This window comes from Rattus norvegicus, chromosome 13 (assembly GCF_021556685.1).
Source record: "Rattus norvegicus strain SHRSP/BbbUtx chromosome 13, alternate assembly SHRSP_T2T, whole genome shotgun sequence".
In the NCBI taxonomy this organism is placed as follows: domain Eukaryota; kingdom Metazoa; phylum Chordata; class Mammalia; order Rodentia; family Muridae; genus Rattus; species Rattus norvegicus.
In genome coordinates, this window is record NC_141546.1 from 42,592,501 (window position 1) to 42,609,676 (window position 17,176).

At 46.6% G+C, this 17,176-nt stretch overlaps 1 long non-coding RNA gene across 3 annotated transcripts in view; it reads left to right on the forward strand.

Moving 5' to 3' along the window:
• The window catches only part of LOC120096242 (uncharacterized), a 16,318-nt gene extending 20 nt beyond the window's left edge, over positions 1-16,298 (forward strand). Inside the window, exons 1-4 of one of the 3 annotated variants that reach the window (XR_015635876.1) lie at positions 1-140; positions 8,811-8,956; positions 11,665-11,813; positions 15,442-16,298. The exon at positions 1-140 is cut by the window's left edge and continues 20 nt beyond it. This is a non-coding gene — a long non-coding RNA (uncharacterized LOC120096242). Of the gene's footprint in view, positions 141-8,810; positions 8,957-11,440; positions 11,814-15,441 lie in introns of all 3 variants that reach the window. The other 2 variants (XR_015635877.1, XR_015635875.1) reach the window with 2 other exon arrangements.
• The last annotated feature ends 878 nt before the right edge of the window (positions 16,299-17,176 follow it).

The following is a 17,176-nucleotide window of genomic DNA, read 5'->3' on the forward strand; positions in this document are numbered from 1 at the left end:
TAGTTGGTGCTTCATTTTCATTTGTTTGTTTGCTCATTTACACAGGGTTTCATGTACCCCAGGCTGTCCTCAAACTTGCTCTATAGCTGAGGGTGACTTCTGGTTCTCCTGCTTCTATCTCCTGAGCACTGGGATGACAGGTACGTGCCTGGTGCAACATTTGATGGTTCATATGTTGCACTTGCCTTGGTGAGACTGAATTAGTCACTAGGAAGCCAGACTGTTATAGAGTGGGTTTGGCTTCCTACTCCTGTCTGTCATAGGTGCTCTGTTTGTCCCTCTCATGTGTTAGAGTTGTACAGTACCCTTACTGGGAACTAGGCAGATGGCAGCACCTTCCCAGCTTCCGGAACAGATTCAAATAAGGCTGTCTTGGTAAAAATTACCCACTCTCGTGTGTTTTCCAATAGCGACGGAGATATCATCCATGGTATTTGGTTATGAAGATGTCCATCAAAGGAGACAGAGACACAGCCTGGGTCAGCAGTTTTCAGCCTGTGGGTCCTGACCTCCTTGGGATTCGAATGACCTTTTCACAGGGGTCACCTAAGAGCATCAGAAAACACAGATGTTTATACTATGATTCATAACAGTAGCAAAATTGCAGTTATGAAGTTATGCAGTTATGAAAATACGAATAACTGGGGTTCACTACAACATGAGGAACTGTGTTAAGGGTGTCAGCCTTGGGAAGGTTGAGAACCACCGTCCTAGATGAACATGGGCCAGGCAGAGAACCACAGGCTGGCGAGTCCAGGGGAGCCCAGTCCCCTTAGAATGTAATGCTTCATTCTCCTAACAGCACTGGGTCGTCTGAGTTTGGCCCGGGAGACATGCTCTCACTACGTTTCAGTGAACTCCTTTGATCTGCCTGGGAACATCGGAGGCAGCTGGACGGGCGCTCAGTCAATTGACTTGGTTGTGAGAAACTTCCAAACTCTGCCCTGCGCACAACTGCCTTAGCACAGTCCAGCTGCTTTGGACAAGGGAAAGTAATAATAACAATAATTAAATAGTACAAGGCCCATGTGTTTGAGCTTCTCTCCCCCCCATCCTGGTCCAGTGCGGCTCCCACTGGTATGTGGCAGTCCAGGGCAGCTCTTTGAGTTTCTACTTTGTTCAAGGTTCCTTTGAAGCCAGGACTTAGCTTAAGCCAGGACAGGTTGACAAGACAGGTTGTTGCTTGATTTCCATTCATGTTTCTTTTCTTTTCTTTTTCTTTTTCTTTTGAAAGGGACGTGTGTGTGTGTGTGTGTGTGTGTGTGTGTGTGTGTGTGTGTGTGTCAGGCTGGACTCCAGTTCTCTTTGTAGGCAAGAAACACTTCTGATCCTCCCGACCCTACTCTCCCAGTGCGGGGTTCCATTCTTGGTTCCTTTGGTGTTTGAACTTAGGACGCTGTGCATCCCAGGCGAGCACTCCACCAACTGAACCGCATTCACGAAGGAATCTTAAAAAGAAAGCCAGGGGCTGGACAGACAGACGGCTCAGTGTATAAAGTGCTTGCACAGTAAGCATGAAGACACCATACAATTCCCAGGGCCCTGGTAAAAAGCTGGGTAGGGTGACACACGCTTGCGATCCCCAGGGCTGGGGAGACTGACCCAGGCAGCTCCCTGAGACTGGTTGCTCGCTGAGCGAGCTTCCGTTTCCAGCGAGAGCCCCTGTCTAAAACAGACAAGGCAGAAGGTTCTGGAGAAGGCTCTCAGGCATGACAACCTCTGGTGTGTACACACATGTACACCTATATACATGCACAACCGCACAGACACATACTAAATAACAAAGAGTTAAGGAAAGAATGAATGAGAAAAGGAAGAAAGGCAGGATGGATGGGAGGGAGGGAGGACAGACAGGAAGGAGGAAGGGAGGAAGGAAGGAGAGATGGATGGAGGGAAGGCAGTGGTAGAGGCCCCCCAACATCTAGGGGACCTGAAAGCTGTCTCTGTTGCACTTTACCAATTCCTTGCAGCCACCTCTCCCCTTCTCTCCTTCCCTCCTTTCTGTTCTCTTAGCTGCATACTCTACATCACGCCTGACCCTGCCATTTCTTGTAGGCGCGATTCATTCAAACAGACCCTTCATCCTCCCCAGGTGCTGATTTTAGATGCAGAATAGAGAGATAAAACAAAACAAAACAAAACAAAAAACAACAACAACAACAAAAAAAAACAACAACAACAATGCCAAGCAACCAGAGCTTCCAGGGACTAAGCCACTACCTAAAGACTATACATGGACTGACCCTGGACTCTGACCTCATAGGTAGCAATGAATATCCTAGTAAAAGCACCAGTGGAAGGGGAAGCCCGGGGTCCTGCTAAGACTGAACCCCCAGTGAACTAGACTGTGGGGGGGAGGGTGGTAATGGGGGGAGGATGGGGAGGGGAACACCCATATAGAAGGGGACGGGGAGGGGATAGGGGGATGTTGGCCTGGAAACCGGGAAAGGGAATAACACTCGAAATGTATATAAGAAATACTCAAGTTAATAAAAAAAAAAAAAAACCCCAAAAAACAAAAAAAACCCAAAACCAACAAAACAAAAAACCCAAAGTACCCCCAAAACTCAAACTGCCATGAAAAAAAAAAGAAAGAAAAAGAAAACAACAACAACAAAAAGGTCCAGCAACAGTTGAATGTTGAATGAAGGGCCCCACAATCTGCTCAGTCCCAGCGTGCCACACACACGTCTGGCTTATAATTAAAGGCCTAAGAAACGTGTGCTGCTCACCCGCCCCCTCATTCGGACTCCGTTTTTCCTTTTTACAAAAACATCTGAATCCTGTCTTCGGAGTGATCTTGCATTATTTTGCTGGCTGGGCCACAATAGCCACCTACGTCGGGGACTGCAGCGAGAAGCCAGCCATTCCCCTGCTAGAGAAAATGCATTCCGGAACCTGACATCTGGGTCTTGCAGCTGGAAGGAGGTGGGGAACCACAAAGCACCAGCCCTGGTGTCATGAAAGGCAGTTGATGGTGCCAAGTGAGTATGGAAATTACACCCAGAGCAGATGCTGTCTCTTGCATTAGACGGATAACGCAGCATTTAGGAAAAACAAAGATGTGCTTAGAGTTTGATCACCCATGGTACGTGCCGTGAAAGCATTCAGAGCTGTCAGTGTGACTAGGATGGGCCCATACTTGTCCCCAAAGGTTCGAATTCTTTAGATTTTATCATTTATTTCATTTAATTAGTGTGTGTATGTGGGTGTGTGTGTATATGTGTGTGTGTGTATGTGTGTGTGTGTTTGTATGCATTCTTGTGTGTTTGTACATAGAGGTCAGAGGGCTGTCTCTTTGTTCTCCGCCTTTTTTTTTTTTAAGATTTATTTTATTTTCACTTGTGTATATGTTATATATATCTGTGTATGGGAATGCACACACGTGAGTGCAGGAACCAGAAGAGGCCAGAGAGGGTGTAGGTGGCTATTGTGACCCTGCCAGCAAAATAATGCAAGATCACTCCGAAGACAGGATTCAGATGTTTTTGTAAAATGGAAAAACAACAGAAGACAGAAGAGGCCAGAAGAGGGCGTCACATCCCCTGGAGCGGGTGCTGGGAACCGAACTCGGGTCTTCTGGGAAAGCATCAAATACATTTAACTGTTCCCTCATCTTTCTGGCTCCCTTCACCTAGCTTTTGAGATAGAGTTTCTCATTGGACCTGGAGTTTTACTGTGTTTGAATACCCTTTCTGCTCCCTGAGCTCCAGGGATCCTCCTAGCTCAGCCTCCTTGGCTCTGGGGTTACAAGCATACTCGGACCCTCCTCCCCCACAATACACACACACACACACACACACACACACACACACACTCTTTTAAAGTTAGGTTTTCACGCTTGCGGGACAAATCGTTTTAACAACCGAACCGTCTCTCCAGCATCCAAACGGTTCACGTTCCCTTTTGTGACTCTAAAGAGTAAGGTTGGGGAAGCCAGCTTTCTCCCTTTATGAAAGCCGGAGGAAGAAGCAGCTTGAAAGGAAAACACGCTCCGTGGATATTTAAGGTGTTCGGGTTCAGCCGTCTTCTGCCTAAGCAGCATTTGGAACGCTTTGTGTGATGGACAGGAGAATATGAGCACGAGAAAGCCCAGCCGGTTATCTACAAGCCACAATCGATCAGGAAGAATTAGCTCATTGTGGGGAGAGGAAGGGAGCAGGAAGAGGGCTGGAAAAGGAAATTGAAAATGCTAATGAGCGTGAAAGCACCTTGGCCCCCTTTCCCTTTCTTTCCTTACTCAGATCTTCCTAAGATTAGGGCCCTGCAGCGAGCTCAGGGTCCATTTGCACTCAAGTTGGAGGCGCTCACAACAGAGTCTCTGGCTTTATGCATGCAGGAAGTATGGGTTAAATATCAGCAGCAAGGCCTGGATACAACGTTTCACAAAAGATCTCTTTTCATCTTTTGTTCTTTGCAAAGCAAGCAGTCAGGAAAAGGACTCTTCTGTCAAAAGTGCCTTTTCTTTGGGCAAGTCTGGAAAAAGTTGGATCCCTCTCACCTAAAAGAGGACTTGAGGGCTAGGCATATGCATGAGCTGGTAGAGTTAGCCTAGCATACACGAGGCCCTGAGTTTGATCTCCTGTATCACATAAACCAGGAATGGGGTACAGACTTGTGATTCCTTACTCTGGAGGTAAAGGCAGGAAGAGCAAAAGTTCAAGGTCATCTTCAGTTATTTAGTGAGTTTGAGGTCAGCCTGGGTTACATGAGACCCTGGCCTTCCTCAAACTCCCAAACTAAAAGAGATAACCTCCGCTGGAGAGGTGGCTCGGCAATTAAGAGCTTACTTCTCCGGAAGAGGACTGGGGTTAGTGTCTCAGAAAAAAAAAAAAAATCCAAAAACCAGTAACAAACCACAGGCAACTCAGAGCTGCCCATAACCCCAGCTCCAGAGGATCCCACACGCTCTTTTGGCCTCTGCAGGCACCTATATGTGTGTGGTGCACAAAGCAGGGACACATAGCACATACATACACATAGAGTGGAAAAAAAATTTTTTTTTAAAGAGAAAGGACTTAACGATAGGAGTCTCCTGTTTTCTTTTGGAAGAGCATGTGGGTTTAAGAGTTTTGTGTTGGGGGGAGGGGCACCAGGGAGTTGGTTCCGTGGTAAAGCACTTGCTGTACAAGTGTGAAGACCTGAGTTTGAACCCCCCAGAACTCACATCACATACACACGGATGTGGCAGGATGCGCTGATCCTCTCAGTGTTCCTACGGTAAGGGGGAGAATTACCAGAGGCTCACAAACCAGCTAGCCTGGCATGCAGGGTGATATACAGAAACAGGGGCATCCTCCCTCAAGCAAGATAGAAGGGCTTACACACAAGGATGTCCTCCGGCTTCTATCCATGCAGCACAGCACATGCATTCTTGCACTGACACCCATGAACACATACATGCACACACACCGTTTTTCTTTTAAGGTTTCTGTTTCTAACTACCCCTTTATAGAAAGTGGTGCTTGCTGGTGTTTGGAGGAAGACACCCCTTGCACTTGACCGGGACCACAGTCTGGAACTTCTGGGTGTTGAGTTACACCTGCTCTGTGGAAGCTGCAGGATTTGTAGTGTCCGGTGTTGAGAAGCGGTCATTTGCTAGAGCAGTGGTAGCTGAGGGACTTAGCTGGGAGCTGGCTGTGGATCAAGCCCACTGTTGCCGTGTAGAGCGTGCAATTGTAGTGGCTCGATGGACTGTTAGAACTGCAGCCCTCTACCTCCCTCACACTGTGAAAATCATGTTGAGAGCCCGAGTGTCTCTCTGTGTCTCTGTCTCCCTGCAACCCCAGCTCCCTCGTGTGTGTGTGTGTGTGTGTGTGTGTGTGTGCGTGTGTGCGTGTGTGTGTGTGTGCGCGCACTCACGCGCGCGCCGTTTTTAACCATATGAGTGTGTGAGTCCACTTATGTGAGCTACGTGAAGTAATCAAATTTACAGAAACAGAAAGTAGGAAGGTGGTTTCCAGGGGCCGGGGAGAAGAGAGGAAAGAGGTGAGTCATTGTTTTATGAGTGTGGCACTTTAGATTTTCAAGATGAGGAAGTTGTAGAAACCCTATCCTATGCTCACCTACTGAGCTCTAGACAAGAATGTTGTGATGGTATTTTATATACTTTGCACTAAAGGGAAAGAAAGAGCAATAGAAACAGAGGTGTTTGCTGTGATTTGGACATGCTTAGTCCAACCAAGGTTTACGTCCTGGAACTTGGTTCTCAGTGTAGTTAGAGTTAAAAGTTTGCTAAGAGATGCTTAGATGAGCGGGGTTTGCCGCCCTGAGGGCAGGCTTTTAGGATAGAGCAAACCTGACCCCTCATTGGCTTCATGGCTTCCTGTTTTGTCCTGTATTCTCATGCATTCTCTCTTTCTTGCCATGATGTCACCCACTATGACAGGATCCAGTCTAAGAAGATTTTCACCAGAGGTTGAACCAATGGTGCTGCCTAATCTTGGATGTCTAGCATTCCAGAATTCAAGCTACAGACTTCATTCTCTGTCTCTATCTCTGTCTCTGTCTCCCTCCGTCTGTCTGTCTGTCTGTCTCTCTCTGTGTGTGTGTGTCTGTGTGTGTGTGTGTGAGAGAGAGAGAGAAACAGATAGACAGATAGACAGACAGACAGTGCTCTACTGTGGTTTTTAGCACAACATCTCTCACTGGCCTGGAACTTAAGTAAACTGGGTGTGCTTGCCCATGAGCCCTAGAGAGCTGCCTGTCTCTGCTTCCTCAAACTATAATTTTAAGCCATGACCAACACACCCAGCTTCCCCCGCACCCCATAGCTTCCTTAAGCTTGCTATGAGAGTGCTTCACTGATTGAGCCATGTACCTGTCTCCTAGACCTACTTCTCCATCCCTTAAACAGAACGCCTTTCAGCCATAGCTTAATCCTTGTACACTAGAGCTAAGTGCAAAGCCTGCCACAGACTCCGTGTTGTTAAGACGTTCAGAACTGGACTCCTGGAGTTTACTTCTTGTGTGACTTCTCTATCTCCCGTGCCACTATCAATTTCTAGCCACTGCATTCTCAGTTTGAGACCTGACTCTCTGCTGTCACTGCCCCCCCCCATGTCTAAATTAGTCACTAAATCCTCTTTTATCTTAATCTGTACAAATCTTGAGTTAATTTTTAGAGCTTCACTCTACCACTTCCTTATAACCAATGCAAGTATATTTCAGCTAGGGTTTGATGCATGATTTTTAAAAATTACACTATGTATGTATATAAGCATATCTGCATGTGTGCACATAGACATCCATTTTCCATAGTGCTCACATGGAGGCCAGAGAACAATTTACAGGGCTTGGCTCTCTCCTTCTACCAGGTAGGCTACCAGGCTTTGTGGCAAGTTCTTTAACCCAACAAGCCACCTCACTGGTCTCAGACACTGGGGCCAGGTATTGATCCAGGAAGTAGGGAAGATGTAATCTATCATGGTTTCCGTTATTATGATGAGACGCTAGAGACAGGCTAGCTTTATAGGAGACAAAGTTTATGTTTCTCATCCTTTCAGGGGTTCAAAGTTTCGTCATGTGTACTGGCTTGGTTCTGCAGAGGTCTCTTTGGAATCAGCCTGGTTCTGCCAGGACTCTTCGGCCGTGTTTCGTCCTGGTAGACTGCACCAAAAGGAGTGTGGTGGGGAAACAATTGGACTCCTCACTAGACAGGAGGTGGTCAGAGAGCTGGGCGGTCATACTTTGGTATTTATAACCATCTTTTGTTGAGAACAGGTAGTGAGTAGCAAGAGAACTAGCTGGTTGGTGTGGCAGGGCATGCCAGGAGGCTCAGGAGTTCAAGGTTATCCTCATCTACGGACTGTGCTCTTTAAGACCAGGCTGGGATTAAAAGAGAAAGGAAGGAAGGAAGGAAGGAAGGAAGGAAGGAAGGAAGGAAGGAAGGAAGATGGAAAGGACAGCAAAGGGCCTGAGAGATAGCATAGCTGCTGAAAGGTATGAAGCCTGACAAATCTGACTTTGATTCAGGGAACCCACAAGGTAGAAGGAGAGAATTGACTTCCACAAGTTGTCCATTGGTGTAAACACACACACAGACATACAGACACACACACAGAGACATACACACACAGACACACAGACACACACACAGAAACATACACACACAGACACACAGACACACAGACACACACACAGAGACATACACACACAGAGACATACACACACAGACACACAGACACACACACAGAGACATACACACACAGACACACAGACACACACACAGACACACAGATACACACACAGAGACATACACACACAGACACACAGACAGACACACACACAGACACACACACACAGACACACACACACAGACACACACACAGACACACACACACAGGTACACACACACAGAGACACAGAGACACAGACACACACACACACTGACACACACACACAGACACAGAGACACACACACAGACACGCACACCCCTATTATACAAAGGAATGTTCTTCAAACAAACAAACGAAGAACAGAAAGCCCAAATCTCTAACAGACACTCCTCCCCCAGACCAGAGCAGCTGGCTCCCTGTTCTTCTGCAAAAGGTGGGCTCTGGGTTTTTGTTTGCTTGTTTATTGTTGTGGGCAACACTTTCCCCTCAACATTTTGTTGAATGCATTTTTAAGTATATAAGAAGGTTACAAGCCGTGTACCCTGAGCACTCACACACAAACTAACGTCTTCAACTAATACTTTACCAAGTTTGCTTTATCGTGTGCTCCCCCATCGATGGTTTAGGCCGTTTAAAACCAAGCCACTACATTGAGGCAACTAGCTCATGTTCTTCTTCTGTTTGTGAGACAGAATCTCATGCAGGCCAAGACTGGCCTTGAACTCCTTTGTGGGACAGGATGACGTTGGATCTCTAGTTGCCTTGCCTCTACTTCCTGAATGTGGAAACTTCCGAGGGGCACTACCACATCTGGTCTTATGCTGGGATCAAACCAAAGGTAGGGCTGGAGTTTTGGATACCTGACCACCTTGTTTGCTCTCATGGAGAAGCAGTTGTCTGGGGCATTGAGTTTCCTCTGAGGTTGAGTAAAGAGCCTTGGCAGCACCTCAGCTCTCCTCACAGGGTGCCTGTGTGTGAAACTGGCTGAATTCACTTTTCATTGTGCTGCGAACATCACCCACTGCTTTTCCCTCTGCGGCCCTGTAGGAGGGCCTGTGCTCCCCTTTGACGGCTCACTCCTTGCATCCAGGGAGAATTGGGCCATTGTTTCGCGGGGTTTCCTTTAGGCTGGTCTGGGGAGTGTGAAAGAACCCATTTAAAGGAGTCTGATGAAGAAGAGCAAAATAAAGATCAAACTCCGGCACAGTCAAAAGCCACTTGTTAACAGACAAGCTGTGCTTCAAAGCCTTTATCCGGAGCAAGGGAGACTTATCTGGAAGCACTATGTGGAGAAAGTGGGCGGGTTTGGGAACATTCATTTGAAGTTCTGAGCAGACCACTGCCGGTCTGGCAGCTGCAACTTGGATTTATCAGTCAGACCCTGGGAGTTAAGTGGGCAGCTCTGGCAAATGCTAGTCTGTAGGAGAGAACAAGTCACCCTGTAGTGGGGAATGTTTATTGGAGGCGCCCTCCAGACCCTCTTGTGCTTTTACCCCCTGCTAGAATGGAGACACAGACACACAGACACACAGACACACAGATACACACACACACACACACACACACACACACACACACACACACACACCCGCATAGCCAAGTTACTCTTTATTCTGGATCTCCACTTCCAGAAACTTGAGTTATCCTGGGGTCATAGAAACCAGGCATAACAACTTCTCAAATGATAAACCAGTCTTAGAGACAGAGACTCCCTTAGGTCTAAACCCTAATAGAGGCATACTACTGCCTCCAAGGCTGGTTTCTCGTGTCTGCTGTTAATGATAATAGATGACACTTATGACTTGACTGTCCTATGCCAGGCTGGCAGTGTGCCCTCTTTCGATCCCCACCACACCCTACAGTCTTATTATCCCCAGCTAACACGCGTAGGAACTGGGTTTCTGAGAGGTTGGCATACGTCACTTAAGATCTTCCAGCAAATACACAGAAAGCCTGGGAATTGAATCCCTCGGGGCTTACCACATCTGCAGTCTGTGCTCTAAGCCCTTATCTTACTGTGCTTCCTACAGATCCGGAGGATTGTGTCACCTTTCCCTTAGGAGGTAGGAACTGAGGAACTGGAGAGATAGCTCAGTTGGCCGGGTGCTTGCCTAGCACACAGCCCTGGCTTTGGTTCCCAGCACTGCAGGGTCTAGAATGGTGGTGCACATCTATAATCCTAGCACGTAGGAAGTGCTGGGAGAAGAACTAGAGGTCCAAGGTCAGGCTGGGAATATAGTCCAGTAGATAAAGCACACATGCAAATATGCAGATACATACACAGGCAAAAACAAAACCCCAACCCAAACACAGGAGCAACAAGAAGGTCCTAGGCGGCAACCACGTGGGTCCAAGGGCAAGACTTTGTATAAGATGGGCATGAAGTATTCTCACTGCAGACTTCAGTTCTAGGTAAAGACGGAGCCACACAGAGATTAAAGTGACCTACCCAGAACTATTCACGGAATTGTTCATGCAGGATTTTTAACAATCGCATTTATTAAAATCACATCATGTCAGAGGACGACCTGCAAGAGTTGGTTCACTTCCTCTACCTTGTGGATCCTTCCTGGCAATGGGATTTAGGTAGTCAGGCTTGGTCAGAGTCAGGAACCTAGGAGCCAGAGTTGCCCAGAAGCCGTCTGAGTGGGCCCGTGGTGTGGTTCGTGTCTGTACTCAAGTGTGTGTTACCAACGATCTAATAGCAGACACAGATCATCTCCATCCTGAAAGAGTATCCTACTAGATGGTGCTTTCAAAACGCTTCCCCGTGAGGCACAGACATACCTCAGTAGGTGAAGTGCTTGCCTTGGACGTATGGGGACTTGAGTTCCATCCCTAGAATCCGTGTAAAAAGCTGACACAGTTTGTGCTTATAATTCCATTGCTGAGGGCAGGGATGAGAAACCCTGGAGCTTGCTGAGCTGTCAAGAGTTCCAGGTTAGCGAGATTCTCTCCAAAAACACTGTAGACTGTGCATGAAGAAACAAACTCAAATCTCTCTGTCTCTCTGTCTCTGTCTCTCTGTCTCCCTATGTCTCTGTCTCTCTGTCTCTGTCTCTCTGTCTCTCTGTCTCTGTCTCCCTGTATCTCTGTCTTTGTCTCTGTCACACACACACACACACACACACACACACACACACACACACACACTTTCCAGGACCCAAGCTCTCTGGCAGCTGATATACTGTATCTTTGCTGTTCTTTATAGCAAATCTCCCTCTAAGAGCCGTCTCTGCTTTTGTCTCCCTCTTTTATGTTTCTTTCCATCTCACTTGGGATTTTTTTTCATCAGCTACCACTGAATTCTCTCCTTCCATAGTCACCAATGATCCACCTTTTCCTGAAGCCTGATGACCTTTTCCTCTGAGTCCTTCTGGCCTTTCTGGATGCTGCAGCCACACTAACCTTCTTCAGACACTATCTTGTCCAAGCGTCTTGAGAACTCGACAGCTTCCTGTACAACTTTCTCCTCTTCACAAGGATTCTGGATCCTGCACTTAGTACTCAGACTGCCTTCCTCAGCTCCCTGCTTTCTCTGCACAGATGATCCAACAACCAGAGTGAAGATGGACAGCCGTGCCTCTCTTGGGTTTGAAGCCCTCTGATGGTTTCACCTTTAACTAAATCTTAACTGCCTGCTGTAGACTTCAAGGCTTTGCGTGACTTATCATTAGCTCTTCCCTCTCTCCGAGGTAATTTTATTTTAAATAATCAATTTCCTGTTAATGAATTGTTAACGAATCATTTCAATTGATTAGCTGTAAAGTATAAAAGTTGAGTTGTTTTGTTGTTGGTTTGTTGTTTTGAACTCACTATGTAGAACAGGCTAACTTAAAACTCACAGAAATCTACCTACTTCTGCCTCCAAAGTGCTGGGACTAAAGGTATGTACCACTGTGTCCTGCAAAATCTAATAATTAACTTTTAAAAGGGTTTATTTATTTGTGTGTGTGTGCGCATCATACATTTGCATGCAATTGCCCATCGTGGCCAGAAGAGGGCGTTGGGTTCCTTGGAGATGAAGTTAAAGATGTAAGCCACCCTGTTGTGGGTATGGGGACCTGAACATGGATCCGCGGAAGAGCAGCGAGCACTTCTAACTGCTGAGCCATCTCTTCGGGCCCTAACTAATTAATTAAAAAAATCCTCTGTCCCATGGACAGGCCATTCATTTCTGGCTCACAGCTTTTGGATGGATTGCTTCCCTCCTGTTCTTTGTCATCATTTGTGTCTCAGGCATGGTTGCTGCAAAAGAGTAGCCTCCGCCCTCATCCTGTGCTCTGTTTAATTTGTTCTATCTTATCTCTCCTCATTTGTGTATGGTTTGCATTCTCTTCAGATCTGGGAAGCAAGCCTCTGTCTCTTTGGCTCTCTACTCTGTCCTTAGTATTTAACAAAGTATTTGTAATTAAATAGGGGTGCGTGTGCGTGCGTGCGTGCGTGCGTGCGAGCGTGCATGCGTGTGTGCGTGTGTATGTGTGTAGAGGTCAGAGGACAACTTGAGGGAGTTGGTCCTTCCCTTCCACACCTGGCTTCTAGGGATTAAACTCAAGTCATTAAGCTTTTCCCTAAGTCCTTCTATCCACCCGGCCATCTTGCTGACCCCTCCATCTTGTTTATTTGAGTCAAAGCCTCTTACAACTTTTACCGGAAACTCCCTGATTCAGCCAAGGCTGGCTGGCCACTGAGCCCAAGGGATTCCCCTGCCTCCGGTCTTCTCAGGCTGGGATCACAGGCCCACAAGGACACCCCTGACCTTTCCGTCTGGGTCCTAGGGATTAACCTCACGCCTCCCGCACGCCTGTGTGGAAGCACTTTGCTGGATTAGCCACCTCCAGAGCGTACTCAGTTAAAACTTCCTGACGGAAAGTGTTTTCTGAATCAGTTTGGCTAGCAGTTAGATATGGAACTCTAGGTGACGCTCCTGAGAGCCAGTCTCGTACAGTTACTGGGAAAAGAGCGATGGGTAGCTTCATGAAAGTTCACTGAACGAGCCTCTTGTGCCAGGCAGAATGCACAGCCCACATTTTAAACTGGTATCTCTGTACTTCGTGTCTTAAGAATGGCAGTTTTCCTTAAATTAGTTTTTAAATTTCTTCTCAAAAACGTTAATCCAGGGCCTTGGAGATGACTAGAGTTGTAGCTCCAGGACCCACATGGTAGAAAGAAAAAAATAAACCAACTTTTTATGTTTTTTTGTTTGTTTTTTGTTTTTGTTTTTTTTTTTGTTTTTGTTTTTTGTTACTTTTGAGACAGGTTCTCACGACTTAGCCCTGGCAGTCCTGGAACTCACTCTGTAGACCAGGCTAACTTCGAACTCACAGAGATCTGATTGCTTCCACCTGTGTGGTTCTGGGATTAAAGGTGTGCACCCCTCTACCTGGCTGTGAAAACCAACTCTTGAAAGTTGTCCTGGGACTTCTACAGATGATCCATGACAAATATGCACCCCCATACTCATACCCAAAATAAACACAAAAACAACAAGAAGAAAGGTGTTGATCTAATCTATCAGTATGGCTTTGGACAAACCGATTCAGGTCTTGGTTTTCCTATCTTTAAGGTGATCCCGTTTTGGTAGACAGTGAGCTATAGTTCCCTTCAATGCTGTTTGTACTTATTTATAGTAACTTTCACATTTGTTTATTTGGTGTGTGTGCGTAGGTGTGCACACGTGCATGGCACACGTGGAGCTTAGAGGACAATTTGTCAAGGCCTGTTTCCTCTTTCACCACATGAGTCCCAGGGGTCATTGCCAGGCTGGGGTGGCGTGTGGCTTACCCACTGGGCCATCCCACCAGCCCTTATGCTATTTTGAAGAACCTCAGGTTACTGCTCTTTCAGGAGTAAAATTACTTAGTTACTGTTAAATTGTAATTTTAAACCCACGGAAACCCGACTGTAAACTGTAGATTATTTTATTCTAGGGAAAAAAATAGCTCAAAATTTGAAGAGAGATTTATTCACAGCCATGTTACCCCTGGTAGATTTACTGGTAATCAAAAAGTTACAAAGCACATAGTCAATTTTTAAAGGGCAAATAAAACAGGACACTTATCTAGGTTTGGATATTGGAATATATTTGACCATTGGGATAGAAATTACAAGAACTATTAGAAATGCAATTTAAAAAGATGGATTCTTAAATAATTCAGGCTTACTCAGGATCTCAGTGTGTAAAGTACATATTTACAGAAAAGAGATACCAGAGGGGATACACTAAAATGTAGTTTGTAATTATCTCTGGTCATCTGCCTGCTCTATTTTTATTTTATATTTGACGCTATATTCCAGTCCTGCGATTCTTCTTGGGGAAATAAATGCAAATAAATGTCTGTTGGCCCTAGATAGGGCACCAAACAACAGTCCAAAGGAATTATTTCGGCCAAGTTTAGGCTGCTGTGAACCAATGAGTTTCTTGAGGTTATGGCCAGGAGTGTGAGTGACAGAAAGGCAGCTGGCTCACCCCAGCACGGGCAACAAGTCACTGAAACCACAACCCCAGAGCTCCTACCGACTGGTGGGTCCTGTAACTTTCTGAGCTCCCAGAGTGTGAGTGTTAGGAGCCTCCCTACTCCCTCAGAGGGAATGTTTCAATTGCCAGGAAATAGCTACAGGACACTAGGCAATCTTCATTGGCTTTCCACAACACCATTTGGCTCTCAGCCATTTACTCTTGGGAGCAAGGAAGGATTCTGATGCTATGAGCTCAAAGCCATGTCTTGGGTTTAGTACAGTTTCCGTCCACAAATACTGCATACCTCGTATGAGTTTGACACTGTGCCATAGACTAAGGAGTAACCTAAGTGAGGCGAAGTCTGGCTTTGGAGACTAAAATCTATATCATGGAGACGAACTCAGAGCACCATGGGATGCTAGGAAGAAGTAGGAGTAGGTATTGGGTGGAGAGGGGCGTGGTTGGGACACCGTGCCTTCAGAACTATGCCTTGCTGGTACCTGTGTGGCAGGAGGGTAGGAACGGATGTAGCTTCAAGATTAATGTGGGGGAGAGTTTGACTGAACACCCTCACCTGGGCTTTGCCTATGGTACTGGGCGTGTGATACAGACCCTTGGGAGATGTGTGTGCCCTTGTGAAAGTCACTGTGTGGTCCAGTTCTCTCTGGGTTCTTTACTCAGCCAATTGTCACTCTTGGGAATGTTTTCCCTTTCTTAATAAGCCGTCTCTGTATTTCTTACCTCCCCTTTATTAAAAAGGAATACAATATATTATATATTATAATATATAATATGTTATATGTAATAGGATATATCATATAATGTGTCCTAATTACAGTTCCCCCTCCTTCTACTCCTCCCAGTTCCTCCGTACCTCTCCTCCTATCTGGATCCGTTCCCTTTCTGCTTCCCATCAGAGAAAAACAGGCTTCTAAGAGATAGCAACAGAACGTAACGACACAAAACCAAAGCCACCCCCTTGCAGTTGGACAAGGCAAACCAACAGGGGCCCGAGAAAAGAAAGACACAAGAATCGGGGATCCCCACTTGTGCACGCACACAGGGGCCCTATGGAAACACTAAACTGGAAGCTGTCACATATACACAGAGGACCCGGTGCAGACCTACGTGGACCTTATGCTTGCTGCTTCAGTCTCTGTGAGGTCGTGTGAGCTTTGCTCACTTGACTCAAAAGAACGTGCTCTCCCGGTGTGTTCTGTCCCCTCTGGCTCTTATACTCTTTCTGCCTCCTCTTCCACAGTGTCCCCTGGGTTCTGAGGCTGTGGATTCCAAGTGCTTGCTCTCTCTCTCTCTCTCTCTCTCTCTCTCCCTCTCTCTCTCTCTCTCTCTCTCTCTCTCTCTCTCTCTCTCTCTCTCTCCTCCCCCCTCTTCACCCAGAGGAAGCCTCTATGCCGATGGCAGAACAAGGCACTGATCTATGAGCATACTGTCTCAATTTCTAGCTTGTATCCCTGGTGCAGTCATTTGCCCTGGAAATAGGCGCCTGGAATTGGGTGACCTCTGAACTCAGATCTGTAGCTTGGCTTTCCTCAGCATGGTTTCCCTGACACATTGGGCTCTCCGTTTCTCTGACCTTATGCCTATCTTAAGAGCTATGGTTTTCTCCTATTTCCTTCCTCGGTAACAGCAAGGATTTTCATCTTACCCTTCCTATTATTTTTTTTTCCCTCAAACTTCAATAAAATAGTCCTTTAGCTTCCTTGGGGTCCATGTTTTTGTTGTTGTTGTTGTTGTTGTTTTTAATTTACTGTATCTATAAGACTGAGAATTCAAAGTGAGAATCCCAGTTGATCCAGTTAACACATTCACTGGCCCGTAGTATCGGGCCAGCCATTTAATCTCACATCCCAGTGTCACCTCTGTAAAAGGAAAACACAACCCAGGCTCTCTGCTAAGCCAGGCTGCAACTTGTGGAAGTGGTGTTGAGACAGCAAAAGGAAACTTTGTGCACTTGAGGCACACTTAGGGGTAAATGGGCATAACCTACAGAGAGCACGAGGAAGCCTGCGGGGAAGCTCGCTTAATGGTTAACAGAGAGACAAGACTCGGGCCAGCTGGGTGACAGTCTCCTACCCTCGCTTTTAGGGATGTGTGATGAGAGGTCCTTGCTGGAAAGAAGTTAAGAAGCTGATCGGAGATAAAATGGGACTCTGCGGGATGTCTCAGCTTTGACAGGCCAGGGTCTCCTCCTGCTCCCGTTCTGTTTCAGCTCTGGAACCATCATGTTTGTTTGACCACCCAGAGGAAACCTCCCTGTTGCTTTGAAAGAAGCAAATTTGGGTACCATCTGGTGTTAAGTAGGGGTGGAGGGAGGCTATGGGACTGGTGGCATTGATGCTTGGTTTGTGGCTGTTTCTAATCTCTCTCTCTCTCTCTCTCTCTCTCTCTCTCTCTCTCTCTCTGTGTGTGTGTGTGTGTGTGTGTGTGTGTGTGTGTGTGTGTATACACAAAATTACCACAGAAGAAGAGAGCTACGGTAAATGTGAATGTCAGGGTCTCACTTCCCACCATATGGGTCCTGGGGATTCAATTTTGGCGCCCCCTACCCAGTGAACTCTTTGGCTGGCCTTCCACCTT